Here is a 16,270-nt window from a genome sequence, read left to right as displayed (position 1 = left end):
CTGTGAGCCAGTTGTATAAATGGCCTGTGCACTAAATCAACCATGGGATGATTTAAAGTCTGTCCACAGACTTGTCAGGAAAATGTGTAATCTATACTGAACAAAAATATAAATGTAACATGCAACAATTTCAAAGATTTCACTGAGTTACAGCTCATATAGGGAAATCAGTCAACTGAAATAAATTCATTAGGTCGTAATCTATAGATTTCACATGACTAGGAATACAGATATGCATCTGTTGGTCACAGATACCTTCGAAAAAAGGTAGGGGCGTTAATTGGAAAACCAGTCAGTATCTGGTGTGACCACCATTTGCTTCATACAGTGCAACACATCTCCTTCACATAGAGTTGATCAGGCTGTTGATTGTGACCTGTTGAATATAGTTACACTCCTCTTCAATGGCTGTGTGAAGTTGCTGGATATCGGCGGGAACTGGAACACACTGTCGTATACGACGATCCAGAGCATCCCAAACTGTTCAATGGGTGACATGTCTGGTGAGTATTCAGGCCTTGGAAGAACTGGGACATGTTCAGCTTCCAGGAATTGTGTACAGATCCTTGCGACATGGGGCCGTGCATTATCTTGCTGAAACATGAGGTGATGGCGGGGGATGAATGGCACGACAATGGGCCTCAGGATCTCATCACGGTATCTCTGTGCATTCAAATTGCCATCAATAAAATGCAATTGTGTTCATTGTCCGTGGCTTATGCCTACCCATACCATAACCCCACTGCCGCCATGGGGCACTCAGTTCACAACGTTGACATCAGCAAACCGCTAGCCCACATGTTCTGCGGTTGTGAGGCTGGTTGGACGTACTGCCAAATTCTCTAAAACAATGTTGGAGGAGGCTTATGATAGAGAAATGAGCATTCAATTCTCTAGCAACAGCTTTAATGGACATTCCTGCAGTAAGCATGCCATTTGCACGCTCCCTAAAAACTCGAGACATCTGTGGCATTGTGTTGCATTTAGATCACAGTTTTATTATCCCCAGCACAAGGTGAACCTGTGTAATGATCATGCTGTTTAATCAGCTTCTTGATATGCCACACCTGTCAGGTGGATGGATTATCTTGGCAAAGGAGAAGTGCTCAATAACAGGGTTGTAAACAAGTTTGTGTGAGAAATCTGAGATAAATCATATTTTTGTGCCTATGGAACAGTTATGATGTTTTATTTCAACTCATTAAACATGGGACCTACGCTTTACATGTTGCCTTTATATTTTTGTTCAGTCTATGTCCATGCTTAGTGTTCTCTTGTGTGATATAACTTTTTCCCCATCCTTAACCTCCATGGTCATTGGTCAAACCGGAACGCCCCAAAATAGCTGGATTAGTCCTCTGTGTGCACAGCTGTAGGTGACAACACAGAGACAAAGATCTCATCTCCGGCGTGCAGCTCAAAACAGGCCTCCCTGGTAGACAGAGTGGAGGACATACTCAGTGTCAGGCGCCCGGCACTTGGTGCCCACCCCCTTCAGAAGCTGAATGGGCCTGGCGTATGATGTCTTGTAAACACACTGGACCAGCTGGTAGCTGGAGGTGCACCCTTGGTGGTCACCCCCTTCGTGGGTGAGGTGAGGGGTAGCGGAAGTAAACCTGGGCATACAGGTAATAGCGACCAGACTGGGGGATACGGAGGCGTCCGTGAGACAGGGTCATGTTGTAGAGATGGGTGCGGAAGCTCTGGTTTCCCCAGGACCGGACCGGGTGGAAGCAGGTTTTCCTCTAACTTTTTATCTGGGCTTTGCTCCTTCAATATTTCTATTTACTCCTCAGTCCCTGCCGGTGAGAAGCATACCCACAACATGATGTTGTGTTGTATTGGATGTGACCCCAGCCTGTAGTTTTTTTATTTAGGCCAAAAAGTTCATTCATTTGCCCTGGTTGTTTTGCAGTATTGCTTAACAGCCTTATTGCAAACAGAATGGAGGATTTGGAGCAGATTTTTCAAAAACACAGGCTTCATTCTTTTGACTTGGTCATACAGGCCTGTACTGTAGAGTGAAAGCAATGTTGTCGATCCTCTGTATTTTCAAGTATTGTCATGTTATGGGTATGCTTGCAACCGGCAGGGATTGGAGTGCCAGGATAAATAGAAATATGAAAGGAGCAAAGCCCAGGTAAAATGTTAGAGGGAACCCTGCCTCAGTCTTCTGAATACCAAACCCTGGGATAGAGTTTTGTTTTTCAGTGGGACAATTATACACATTTTAATGCCAAATATACACCATATTGTCACAGTTAGGACAACTTAGGACACTAAAAAGACACTAAAGAGGCCTTTCTACTGACTCTGAAAAACACAAAGAAAGATGCCCAGAGTCCCTGCTCATCTGTGTGAACGTGCCTTAGGCATGTTGCAAGGAGGCATGAGGACTGCAGATGTGGCCAGGGCAATAAATTGCAATGTCCGTACTGTGAGATGCCTAAGACAGTGCTACAGGGAGACAGGACGGACAGCTGATCGTCCTCGCAGTGGCAGACCACGTGTAACAACACCTACACAGGATTGGGACATCTGAACATCACACCTGCGGGACAGGTACAGGATGACAACAACAACTACCCGAGTTACACCAGGAACGCACAATCCCTCCATCAGTGCTCAGACTGTCCGCAATAGGCTGAGAGAGGCTGGACTGAGGGCTTGTAGGCCTGTTGTAAGGCAGGTCCTTACCAGACATCACCGGCAACAACATCACCTATGGGCACAAAACCACCGTTGCTGGACCAGACATGACTGGTAAAAAGTGCTCTTCACTAACGAGTCGCAGTTTTATCTCACCAGGGGTGATGGTCAGATTCACGTTTATCGTCGAAGGAAGGAGCTTTACACCGAGGCTTGTACTCTGGAGAGGGATCGATTTGGAGGTGGAGTGTAATTCGTGGTCTGGGGCGGTGTGTCAAAGCATCATCGGACTGAGCTTGTTGTCATTGCAGGCAATCTCAACGCTGTGCGTTACAGGGAAGACATCCTCCTCCTTCATATGGTACCCTTCCTGCAGGCTCATCCTGACATGACCCTCCAGCATGACAATGCCACCAGCCATACTGCTCGTTCTGTGAGTGATTTCCTGCAAGACAGTAATGTCAGTGTTCTGCCATGGCCAGCGAAGAGCCCGGATCTCAATCCCATTGAGCACGTCTGGGACCTGTTGGATCGGAGGGTGAGGGCTAGGGCCATTCCCCCCCAGAAATGTCCGGGAACTTCCAGGTGCCTTTGTGGAAGAGTGGTTGTAATATCTCACAGCAAGAACTGGCAAATCTGGTGCTGTCCACGAGGAGGAGATGCACTGCAGTACTTAATGCAGCTGGTGGCCACACCAGATATTTACTGTTACTTTTGATTTTGACCCCCCCTCCTCCCATTTGTTCAGGGACACATTATTCAATTTCTGTTAGTCACATGTCTGTGGAACTTTTTCAGTTTATGATTTTATGTCTCAGTTGTTATGCTCATACAAATACTTACACATGTTAAGTTTGATGAAAATAAACACAGTTGACTGTGAGAGGATGTTTCTTTTTTTGCTGAGTTTATATACAAAAGTATGTGGACACCCCTTCAAATGAGTGGATTCAGCTATTTCAGCCACACCCATTTCTGACAGGTGTATAAAATCTAGCACATTGCCATGCAGTTTCCATAGACATACAATGCATTCGGAAAGTATTCAGACCGTTTGACTTTTTCCACATTTTGTTACATTACAGCCTTATTCTAAAATTGATAATTGTTAAAAAATAAAAATCAATCAATCTACACACAATACCCCATAATGACAAAGCAAAAACAGGTTTTTAGAAATGTTTCCAAATTTACAAAATATAAAAAACTGAAATATCACATTTACATAAGTATTCAGACCCTTTACTCAGTACTTTGAAGCACCTTTGGCAGCGAATACAGCCTCGAGTCTTCTTGGGTATGACGCTACAAGCTTGGCACACCTGTATTTGGGGGTCTCTCCAAGAGATGTTTGATCGGGTTCAAGTCAGGGCTCTAGCTGGGCCACTTAAGGACATTCAGAGACTTGTCCCCAAAGCCAATCCTGCATTGTGTTGGCTGTGTGCTTACTGTAGGGTCGCTGTCCTGTTGGAAGGCGAACCTTCGCCCCTGTCAGAGGTCCTGAGCGCTCTGGAGAAGGTTTTCATCAATGATCTCTCCATATTTTCATCTGTTCATCTTTTCCTTGATCCTGACCAGTCTCCCAGTCCCTGCCTCTGAAAAACATCCCTACGGCATGATGCTGCCACCACCATGCTTCACTGTAGGGATGGTGCCAGGTTTCCTCCATACGTGACACTTGGAATTCAGGCCAAAGAGTTCAATCTTGTTTCATCAGACCAGAGGATCTTGTTTTCTCATGGTCTGAGTCCTTTAGGTGCCCTTTGGCAAACTCCAAGTGGGCTGTTATGTGCCTTTTATTGAGGAGTGGCTTCTGTCTGCCCACTCTACCGTAAAGGTCTGATTGGTGGAGGGCTGCAGAGATGGTTGTCCTTCTGGAAGGTTCTCCCATCTCCACAGAGGAACTCTGGAGCTCTCTCAGAGTGACCATTGGGTTGTTGGTCACTGACCAAGGCCCTTGTCCCCTGATTGCTCAGTTTGGCTGGGCGTCCATCTTCAGGAAGAGTCTTGGTGGTTCGAAACTTCTTCCATTTAAGAATGATGGTGGCCACTGTGTTCTTGGGGACATTCAATGCTGCAGAAACGTTTTGGTACCCTTCCCCAGATCTGTGCCTCGACACAATCCTGTCTCGGAGGTCTATGGACGATTCCTTCGACCTCATGGCTTGCTTTTTGCTCTGACATGCACTTTCAACTGTGGGACCTTATATAGACAGGTATGTGCCTCTCCAAATCAACTCCAATCAATTAAATTTACCACCGGTGGACTCCAAGTTGTAGAAACATCTCAAGGATGATCAATGGAAACAGGATGCACCTGAGCTCAATTTCGAGTCTTATAGTGAAGGGTCTGAATACTTATGTAAATAAGGTATTTATGTTTTATTTATATTTAATACATTTGCAAAAATCTCTAAAAAACAGTTTTTGCTTTGTCATATGGGGTATTGTGTGTAGGTTGATGAAAATGAATTTCAATCCAATTTAGAATAGGGGTGTAATGTAACAATATGTGAAAAAAATTCAAGGGGTCTGAGTACTTTCCGAATGCACTGTACATTGGCAGTAAAATTCCCTTACTGAAGAGCTCAGGGACTTTCAACGTGGCACCGTCATAGGATGCCATCTTTCCAACAAGTCAGCTTGTCAAATTCATGCCTTGCTAGAGCAGTTCCGGTCAACTGTAAGTGCTGTTATTGTGAAGTGGAAACATCGTGGGGCAACAACGGCTCATCCGCGAAGTGGTAGACCACACAAGCTCACAGAATGGGTTTGTCGAGATTGGTGTGGGAGAACTTCACGGGACTGCACAAAGCCCTGACCTCAACCCAATCGAACACCTTTGGCATGAATTGGGACGCCGAGTGCGAGCCAGGCCTAATCACCCAACATCAGTGCACAACCTCACTTATGCTCTTGTGGCTGAATGGAAGCAAATCCTCACAGCCATGTTGCATAATCTAGTGGGAAGCCTTCCCAGAAGAGGGGAATCTGTTATAGTAGCGAAGGGGGGACCAACTCCATTTAATGCCCATGTCTGTGGAATGAGATGTTCGACGAGCAGGCGTCCATATACTTCTGGTCATGTAGTGGATGTTGCCCTAAGAGTTGTTCAAAGTTGGTAGAATCTTATTCATGATGTTTCACAGCTGTAATGGCTGCCCAATGTGCTTCCACTAAATATTCACTCTGGGCTGTAAAGACATATGCAATCAAGACATCTGCGTATTACATGTTTTATTCATTTGGAATTTTTTGTATAATTTTTCTTTCACTTTGGAAATGTGGAGATAATTGAGTACATCAGTGTGAAATAAAAAAAATTCTATACATTTTTTAAATTTAATTTTAAGGCAACAAAATGTGAAGACTGCAAGGGGTGTGGAGACTTTTACTAGCCACTGCTACATACAGTATGGTTAGATTCCTTTAACAATAGTTCCTTTAACTTTGGCTAAATGAGTGCAGCAGGGAAAGAGCAGTAAGGAGGATTGGATGGGAGAAAGAGGCAAGCAAAACTTCCAGGAAAGAAGCAAATCAGTGTCAGCTGTTCTGACGTATTCATTCACAGTGATATCAGTGCGTTCTTGGCTGTATGATCAGACAGATCGCAGGTGGTGATATATGAAAACGGCGCCTCTTGTCTTTGAGGTCTGAGGTTTATGGGAGATCATGCCGCTGTTTGAGAGAATTTGATATGGAGATAGATGAGCGATGCCACACCTTTATTTGCTCAGATGGTCTTTGTAGACGCTTAATTTTGCCAGGGTTTGGGGAGTAACGGGTTACATGTAATCCGTTAGATGTAAGGGATTACAAACAAAAAAACTGCAACTGTAATCCGTTACGTTACGAGCACAATATATTGTAATCAGATTACAGATACTTTTGAAAATCTAGATTACTTCGAGGATTACTTTTAAATTCAGAAAGGATGTTTGCAAAAAACAATCTTTGACACTTCGCTGTTTTCTCAATGACATTCAAATCAGCATTGAAAACGCTGCAAGTTTAAATTTGTCCAACGTGAGCGAGTCTGACCATAAATCAGAGACCACTATGATGACACACCAAATGTGTTTGATGGATCGTGGGAAAATAGCAGAAACTGTCTTATGTAGGCAACTGTTCAATGTATGTCTTCCAATGGTGTGACTGCTATCGGCCTCCAAAGATTATTCAACTTGAATAAACGCTTGGCGGTAAGGATGACAGCAGTGGTGTAGTCTACGGCAATACGGATATCACTCATTATTGATATCTACGTAGCGCATTGATGTGAATCACACTGCAGCTCTCTCATTTAGCTATTTGCGCCTTACGGATTGTGGTTGTTGTGGATGGCTGTTCACAAATCTAAATGTGCATTTGAACCCAATAAATGGTTGAATTCAAGAAGTTTAAGCTGCCTATCAATCATTGTTTTTGAAACCAGTCGACAGCCAGTGAAAAAATGGGCTCTTGCAACAGCTGCATAGTGCGGATCCCAGCCTATGGAATAAAAGTGGGGCTTTTATTGCTCAATCTAATTTATGCTGATAAAAAAAATCTATAGGCCTAATGGACACAAACTCGCACACTTTCGACCGACAACTTTTTGAACTTGTAAATTATATACAGATGAAGTCAGAAAGTTTACATACACCTTAGCCAAATACATTAAAACTCAGTTTTTCACAATTCCTGACATTTAATCCTAGTAAAAATTCCCTGTTTTAGGTCAGTTAGGATCTCATTTTATATTTTTATTTCTCATCTCATTTTTTATTTTATGTGAAATTTCAGAAAAATAGTAGAGAAAATTATTTATTTCAGCTTTAATTTCTTTCATCACATTCCCAGTGGGTCAGAAGTTCACATACACTCAATTAGTATTTGGTAGCATTGCCTTTAAATGGTTTAACTTGGGTCAAACGTTTTGGTTTATTAAAAAAAACAGAAATATAATAATAGTGAGTGATGTGTAAAACACAAGAACTTGTCAAACAACCTGACAGTGCAGTCTAACAGGCTGCGTATGAATGAGGAAGTTGACTGTGTGTTTTGCAAATCATCCTTCATGAACTTTCAGTTACAGGTGGTATTTGTACTGTGTGTGTGCGTGCTACAAGCTTCCCACAATAAGTTGGGTGAATTTTGGCCCATTCCTCCTGGCAGAGTTGGTGTAACTGAGTCAGGTTTGTAGGCCTCCTTGCTCGCACACGCTTTTTCTGTTCTGCCCACAAATTTTCTATAGGATTGAGGTCAGGGCTTTGTGATGACCCTCTTTTGTGAAGTACACCAGTCCCTCCTGCAGCAAAGCACCCCCACAACATGATGCTGCCACCACCGTGCTTCACGGTTGGGATGGTGTTCTTCGGCTTGCAAGCCTCCCCCTTTTTCCCTAAAAATCCTACAATGTGATTTTCTGGATTTTTTTCCCTCATTTTGTCTGTCATAGTTGAAGTGTACCTATGATGAAAATTACAGGCCTCTCTCATCTTTTTAAGTGCGAGAACTTGCACAATTGTGGGCTGACTAAATACTTTTTTGCCCCATTGTATAAGTGAAATAATCTGTCTGTAAACAATTTTTGGAAAAAAAAGTAGATGTCCTTACCGACTTGCCAAAACTATAGTTTGTTATCAAGAAATTTGTTGAGTGGTTGAAAAACGAGTTTTTAATGACTCCAACTTAAGTGTATGTAAACCTCCGACTTCAACTGTATATTTATCCATTGATTCTTGAAGAATATAGCTTATAAATGCCTCATGAGCTTAGTTCAACTGTCACACTCCATGAGAACCCAAAATATAAGCTTGTTTTTCTGGAATGTTTACATTGTCAATGTAAACAAACACTATATAGCCTCATAACATGGTTAAAACAATACATTTTATATCAATAATGGTCAGTCCTTGCATCCATAGATCTTTCTGTTAATCTGAGAGTGGTTACATTTCTCCAGGCCCATCCCTCAGCTTTTGACCAAAACAGAGGCGGTGCAGCCGTTTTGTGTTGTTTCAACTATGGATTTGCCCTTTAAACAGCTGCATATTATCAAGATATCAAAGTGTACCCAACAAAAAGGTAAATAATAGGCCTCTAGCAATTGCAGCACATGGCATTCATTTTTCACATGTAAATAGCACTTTCAGTAGTGCTCAAAGCATGCCATTCCATGAGTGCAGCATTTATTTCTCAACTCGAATCAATGAGTGCAATCAGTCCTCCATAACAACAAAATCCTAAACAACAGAGTAGGGCTGGCTAATAAGTCCTTCGTTTGGGGTTTATGCTCAGGTAAAACAATTTGGCTAATCTATACTTCAATATCTCCAAATTCTATTCTTGAAGATCAAGGGGTATAACATGTATTGGATTGACTGGAATTCTGATATTGTTTTTAATGTAAAGATATAATTTCATCGTATTATTGTCACGTTGGTCGTATACATAACGGGCGGAACAAGGCGCAGCGTGAGTTGAGTTCCACATATGAATTAAAGTGAACCTTCAAAAAAACAACAAAGAATAATCAAACGTGCAGTTCGTAGCGCACATTGCACTAAACCAAAACAAAACAATATCCCACATACGCAGGTGGGAAAGCACCATACTAAGTATGATCCCCAATTGAAGGCAACGATCATCAGCTGCCTCCAATTGGGAACCATACTCACACCAACATAGAAATTAAAGACTAGAACACACCCTAGTCACGCTCTGACCTATTGCACCATAGAGAACCCCGAGGGCTCTCCATGGTCAGGGCATGACAATTATTATATGTATTAGAAAGCGATTGGTTAGACGAAGCCTACATAACCAAGCCATAAAGTAAAATTTAACATCCATTATGGCCAGCTATGTAAACTTTCACATTGATTTATCCTGCAATGGATGTCGTTCCATTGGTAACATACATTTTTGTCTTCTTCTAATGCCTCTTAACACCACCCATATTGGATTTCTATTTGCCATATATTTTTCAACTGTGCTGTGATGTTTCACAAAAGTTCTGAACCTTTCTACTGTCATTGTTTCTACAGATTGTAATTTGAAAGTACATTTTTTTTGTTGCTAAAAGTATTATTCTGTTATTTATCGATTGACTATAACTTTTCAAATCACCTAGTAGTGTTATCTGCTAAGTTCACTCCAGGTAAATATTGCAATTCTTCAGCTATTTCTCGACCTGTGACCAAAAACAAGCTACATATGGACAGTACCAAAACAAATGATCTTATGAGTCTGCCTGTAATCTGAATAAAGGGGAAAAGGCTTTTCTTGAACATAAGGTGAGATATTCTTACAAATTTGCTAGAGAACCAGTTCGGATTTAAGTATAACTTTTGTATGACTGAAGCCTTTTGTGAGAGGTCTAATGCTTTCATATTTAATCATTTCTGCCCTCCCAATTCATTCATTATATAAATAGGCCTGTTTAATTTTGTCTGGCTTGCCATTCCAAATAAAATATAATATTTATTTCTCAAATAATTTTAAAAAATGTTCGCTCGGTGTAGGCAAGACCATAAGCAAATAGGTAAACCGGGATATGACTAAAGAGTTAATCACGGTGATTTTTCCACAAATATAAAGGTATTTACCTTTCCATGGTAGCAAGTTCTTATCTATTTTTGCTAACTTTCTATAAAAATGTTTTGAAGTGAGATAATTTAGAAGTTTTTCATGTTGTCTGTCTAATTGTGTAATAACTAGGTGCTGTCTATCTTGGCCAGGATGCTCTTGAAAAAGTATCAAGGCACAAGGCGAGACCGAAATGCAGACACAGGAGGCAGATGGTTGGAGTCTTACAATGTTTATTAATCCAAAAAGGAGTAATAAACAAGAGAATGGTCGTGGACAGGCAAAAAGGTCAAAGCAGATCAGAGTCCAGGAGGTACAGAGTGGCAGACAGGCTCGTGGTCAAGGCAGACAGAATGGTCAGGCAGGCAGGCTCGTGGTCAAGGCAGACAGAATGGTCAGGCAGGCAGGCTCGTGGTCAAGGCAGACAGAATGGTCAGGCAGGCAGGCTCGTGGTCAAGGCAGACAGAATGGTCAGGCAGACAGGAACAAAGTCCAGAAACAGGCAAGGGTCCAAACCAGGAGGACTAGAAAAAGGAGAATAGCAAAAAGCAGGAGAACCAGGGAAAACACTGGTTGACTTGGAAACATACAAGACGAACTGGCACGGAGAGACAGGAAACACAGGGATAAATACACTAGGGAAAATGATCGACACCTGGAGGGGGTGGAGACAATCACAAGGACAGGTGAAACAGATCAGGGCATGACAAAAAAGAGATTGCAATGAGCCTTCCTGGTTAATTTTTTTTTTCTTTTTTGTCCCTTCGGGATATGTATACCGAGTATATCCACATCACCATCACACCATTTTATTGGTAAACTACATGGTAAAGTAAAAGTAGTATTTTTTAGGGATCCAATACGTAATATAATATGGGAGACCAGATGCTGTTGGAAGTGGTGTTGGAGGTCCAAAGGGATGCACTCTTTCCTCTGGTCTAAAAAATATCCCAATGCCCCCAGGCAGTGATTGGGGTCATTGCCCTGTGTAGGGTGCCTTTGTAACGTCTGCTTCCAGCTCACACTCTCAAACACCTAGAAAACCTGAACGCAGCTCACTTTCTAGATCCCAATCAACTGAATTATAATCACCTGTTCAGACAACTGTATTTCATTATCACACACTATTTAGTTCAGTTCTTTGCATCCCATCACTGTGAGTTATTGTTTGTTTTGTGACACACGTCTGTCAGAGCTCTGTTTGTCCCGTGATTTACTCCTCCCGTGTATTGCCTGCCTCACTAACGATGCTTTTTGCCTATTCCCTGCCTGTACATTAGCCTATTGGATTTCCTGTTATCTACCTATTGCCTAATCTCCCAGACTATGTTACAAGCCTTTCCCTGCCTGTACTGTTGCCCTTTCGGGACCCCGGTGTATGACCTTCTGCCTGTCCCTGGACCCAGCTACCCGCCTCCTCCTGTGGTCCTTTGCAATAGATACCTGCTGCGCCCTGCACTTGAAACCAGCTCTCTGTCTCACCTCGTGTTCATTACAGCCGTCTTCGAATGAGACATTAAACAGGTGTTCTGACTCTCTGTGGTCACTAAAGATCCCACGGCACTTATTGTAAGAGTAGGGTTGTTAACCCTGGTGTCCTGTTTAAATTCCCAATCTGGAACTCATACTATCATGGTCACTTAATCATCCCCAGCTTACAATTGGCTCATTCCTCTCCCATGTAACTGTTCCCCAGGTCGTTACCTGATACAAATGAGGCTGTGGAGGGATCCAAGTCGTGTATTCAAAAGAAAACATGAATCATGTTTACAATGACACCTTTGTTTTTAAGCCCTGTATTTCTAATCCCTTGCTATTATTGTTGCATCTGATTTTAATAGCTAACATTTCGATGGCCCTAATAAATAGATATGTAAATAGTGGACAACCTTGTTTTACTCCTCTTGACAGTTTAAAACATTCTGAGAAGTAGCCATTATTTATTATTTTACACCTAGGGTTACTATACATGGTTTTAACCCATTTTATAAGAGATTCTCCAAAATTGAAATCTTCCAGGCATTTATATATAAACTCCAGTTGAACTTTATCAAAAGCCTTTTCAGTCTGCTATGAACAGCAGGGCAGGTTTCCCAGATTTTTCATCGTGTTGTATTGTGTCAACGGTGGGTGTAGCTGGTGCATGGAAGCCAGGCGCAGGAGAGCAGAGTTGAGTGAACATGAAGCACTTTACTGGGGCAAATAGTAAGACCAGAATGCAACAGCATCACCAAAACCAAATGCCCAAAACAAGTAAGGCAGCACAAAGTACCACAAACAAAGTACAAAGTACAGGCTGCCACAAAACACAGGTAATACATAAAACCAGCCAGAAGCGTGCCAAACTTGACAAATAAACAATAGCCCACACAGACATGGAGGGAACAGAGGGCTAAATACACATAATAATTATGAGGAGAAATAAACCAGGTGTGCAGGGAAACAAGACAAAACAAATGGAAAATGAAAGGTGGAGTGGAGATGGCTTGAAGACCGGTGATGTCGACTCCCGAACGCCGCCCGAACAAGGAGAGGGGTGGGACATATTGTTTACAGTACTTGCCTTATATTATCTCCAATGAATCGTCCATGTAAAAAAAAAATCTTATAAGAATGAATAATGTCTGACAATAACTTTTTAATTCTATGCGCTATACATTTTGCCAGCATGTTTGCATCACAATACTGAAGTGTAAGGGGCCTCCAATTTTTTTAATGGACTGGATCTTTACATTTCCCACGTGTATCATGTTTCAGTAATAATGAAATCAGACCTTCTTGTTGAGTGTCTGATAATCTACCGTTTACATAGGTGTGGTTAGAACATGCTAATAACGATCCTCTGAGTATATCAAAAAAGGATTGGAATACTTCCACTGGTATGCCATCCAGCCCTGGAATTTTCCCGGACTTAAAGGCTTTAATTGCACCAAGAAGTTCCTCCTCGCAATTTCACCTTCACAATGAGTCTTTCTGTATGGCTGTTTATTTTATATTATTAATAGAAAAAAATCCATACAATTTGACTCAGTTAGAGGAGATGGAGAAGACTGAAACAAAAACATATGCTTAAAGTACTTTGCTTCCTCTTTCAAAATATAATTTGGTGAATCATTGGTGACTCCTTCGTTTGTAACATTTTTCAGTAAATTATTTTTGGTAGTATTTTTACGTTGAAGATTAATAAATCATTTGGAGCATTTTTACCCATATTCCATTCAGTTTGCTTTATTATTATAATATATTACACTTAATCTTTGTTGAATAAGTTCCTCCATTTCTTTTTGTTTTTCCTCTAACTTATTCTGAGCCTCTATGGTACAGTTTTTTGGCTGCTAATCTGTACTGTTAGTCCTTCTTTGTTCCTTTGTTAGTATGGACATGTCTTCTGTCAGTCATACTGCTGGAGTTGCACTTTTTCCAACATGATAAACGGAAAAATTGCAAATATTCCCAGAAACATGTTTTTGCTTTGATTATGTCACGATGTGCGCAACTGGTTGAAGGTAAGTCAGGTGCAGGAAAGTCCTTCTCGAACGCCGCCCACTCCCCCGGCCAGTCCTGGCAATAAGACCACAGAAACTTACTCATATCCTGGTTCATTCTCTCCACCTGCCCATTACTCTCGGGGTAAAACCCGAGGTAAGGCTGATCGAGACCCCCAGACGTTCCATGAACGCCTTCCAGACCATCGAAGTGAACTAGGGACCCCGATCAGACACTATATCCTCAGGCACCGGTAGTGCCAGAAGACGTGTGTAAACAAGGACTCCGCAGTCTGTAGGGCCTTAGCGAGACCGGGCAGAGGAAGGAGACGGCAGGACTTGGAAAAACGGTCCACAACGACCAGGATTGTGGTGTTACCCTGTGAGGGAGGAAGATCGGTGAGGAAATCGACCGACAGGTGCAACCAAGGCCATTGTGGAACGGGTAAGGGGTGTAACTTACCTCTGGGCAGGTGCCTAGGAGCCTTACACTGGGCGCACACCGAGCAGGAGGAAAGACAAACCCTCACGTCCTTAGCCAAGGTGGGCCACGAGTACTTCCCACTCAGACAGCGCACCGTCCAACCGATGCCTGGATGACCATAGGAGGGTGACGTGTGGGCCCAATAGATCATCCGGTCACGGACAGCAGATGGAAAATACAGACGCCCAGCGGGACACTGGAGGGGAACGGGCTTTGCACGTAACACCCGCTCAATTTCCACGTCCAGCTTGAATACTACCAGTGCCACCAGGCAGGAGGCCGGGAGTATGGGGGTAGGATCCACTCCTCTGTGTCATACAGCTGGGACACTGCGTCTGCCTTAACATTCTGGGAACCTGGTCTGAAAGAAAGGGTGAAAACAAAACGGGTAAAAAACATGGCCCACCTTGCCTGACGAGGATTCAGTCTCCTCGCTGCCCGGATGTACTCCAGGTTGCGGTGGTCAGTCCAGATGAGAAAAGGGTGTTGAGCCCCCTCAGGCCAATGTCTCCACGCCTTCAATGCCTTGACCACAGCCAACAGCTCCCGGTCCCCCACATCATGGTTTCGTTCCGCCGGGCTGAGCTTCTTTGAGAAGAAGGCACAGGAGGGGAGATTTGGTGCGTTCCTGAGCGCTGAGAGAGCACGGCTACTTTCCCAGCCTCGGACACATCCACCTCTACCATGAACGCCAAAGAAGGATCCGGGTGCGCCAGCATGGGAGCCGAGGTAAACAGAGCCCGTAGGTGACCAAAAGCCCTGATCGCCTCAGCCGACCAAATGCAATGGGGCCCCCTTCAGCAGTGAGGTAATGGGAGTCGCTACCTGACCAAAACCCCAGATAAACCTCTGGTAGTAATGGGCAAACCCTAAAGAATGCTGCACCTCCTTTACCGTGGTGGGAGTCGGCCAATTACACACGGCTGAAATGCGGTCACTCTCCATCTCCACCCCTGAGGTGGAAATGCGGTATCCTAAGAAAGAGTTGGACTGCTGGAAGAACAGGCATTTCTCAGCCTTGACATACAGGTCATGCTCCAACAGTCGACCAAGCACCTTGCGCACCAAGGCAGGTGAAGTGGAGGACCGAATGTACCCCTGACGCAGAGATTTTGGAGACACATGTATCCATAGCCGCCGTCTCCGCCTGTGACGGGATACACATGACTCCTGGGAAGTGCAGCGTCTACCTGGAGGTTTATCGCACAATCCCCTTGACGATGGGGTGGTAATTGAGTCGCCTTCTTCTTGGAGAAGGCGAGAGCCAATGCGGAATATTCGGCGGGAAAATGCACGGTGGAGACCTGGTCTAGACTTTCCACCATAGTAGCACTAACGGAAACCCCTAAACACCTCCCCTAGCACTCTCATGACCACCCCGTGAGAGCTCTCCATTGCCACGAAACAGTGGGGTCATAACAGGCTAACCAGGGTAGGCCTAGCACCACGGGAAACGCAGGAGAGTCAGTGAGGAAGAGACTGATTCTCTCCCTGTGACCCCCCTGCGTCACCATGCCCAGGAGAGCAGTTGCCTCCCTAATTAACCCTGACCCTATTAGTCGACTGTCTAAGGTGTGAACTGGGAAGGGCTTAGCCACTGGAACAATGGGGATCCCTAAACTATGGGCAAATGATCTGTCTATGAAATTCCCAGCCGCGCCTGAATTGATGAGCGCCTTATGTTGGGAATGCGGGGAACACTCAGGAAAGTTAACTTGCAAAAACAGGTGGGCAACAGAGGGCCCTGGATGAGAATGGTGCAGGCTCACCTGGGGTGATGCCAGAGTGCCCTGCCTGCTGCCTCGACCCCCAGAGGAACCAATCCGACACTGACCGGCAGTGTGCCCTCTGCGGCCACAGATGATGCACGTGAAGGACCCTCCTCCAGCCTCCCTGAGCGCAGTACCTCCCAGCTCCATATGCACCGGAGAGGTGGTGCTAGTAGATGGAACCGACAGAACTACGTCTAAAAGGTCCGCGGGTGGCAAGCAGGTTGTCCAGCCGGATGGACAGGTCCACCAGCTGATCAAACGTGAGGATTGTGCCCCTGCAGGCCAACTCCCGATGGACATCCTCACGC

The 16,270-nt window shown here is 43.9% G+C and overlaps 1 pseudogene; it reads right to left on the bottom strand.

Moving 5' to 3' along the window:
* Positions 1-1,314: 1,314 nt before the first annotated feature.
* Positions 1,315-16,109, bottom strand: LOC123990470 (annotated as a pseudogene).
* Between the last annotated feature and the right edge of the window lie 161 nt (positions 16,110-16,270).

The sequence above is a fragment of the Oncorhynchus gorbuscha genome, linkage group LG02 (assembly GCF_021184085.1).
Source record: "Oncorhynchus gorbuscha isolate QuinsamMale2020 ecotype Even-year linkage group LG02, OgorEven_v1.0, whole genome shotgun sequence".
NCBI lineage: Eukaryota > Metazoa > Chordata > Actinopteri > Salmoniformes > Salmonidae > Oncorhynchus > Oncorhynchus gorbuscha.
This window is presented reverse-complemented; position numbering and strand designations above follow the sequence as displayed.